Genomic DNA, 609 nt, shown 5'->3' on the forward strand with positions numbered 1-609 from the left:
ACAAACCTGTCCCTGACCCGAATGTGGAATTTAAACCAATACCTGAACCTGACCCTAAACCTGACACTGGTGCTAAACTTCACCCTGACCTTGACCCTGACCATGACGATAAACCTAACCCTGACCCTAACAGTGACCCTGACCCTGAATGAACAACAAACCTGACCCTGACTGTGAGCCTGACCTAACACTAACCCTAAATGTAACCCTGACCCTGACACTAACACGGGGACCTCCCACGGATCCTATCGCTGAACCCAACCCTAACACTAACCAATAACCCTACCATGGACCCTGATCCTAACAAGCTCTAACCCTAACCGTCAACCAAATGCTAACCCTAACACTAGCCCTAACTTTAACAATAACCCTGACCCTATACCTGAGTATGATCATAACCCTAACCCTGAACTTCGTCTATACCAGACCCTGACCCTATACCTGAACCTGGCCTTGATCCTAAACCTAACCATGACCCTAACACTGACCACTACATAACACTGTCGCTGACCCGAATGTGGACTTTAAATCAATACCTGATCCTGACCGTAAACCTGACACTGGCCCTAGACTTCACCCTGACCCTGAACCAGACCATGACCATAAACC

The sequence above is a fragment of the Mustela putorius genome, unplaced genomic scaffold, assembly GCF_011764305.1.
Source record: "Mustela putorius furo isolate JIRA1106 unplaced genomic scaffold, ASM1176430v1.1 tig00001854_pilon_pilon_pilon, whole genome shotgun sequence".
NCBI classification, from domain to species: Eukaryota; Metazoa; Chordata; class Mammalia; order Carnivora; family Mustelidae; genus Mustela; species Mustela putorius.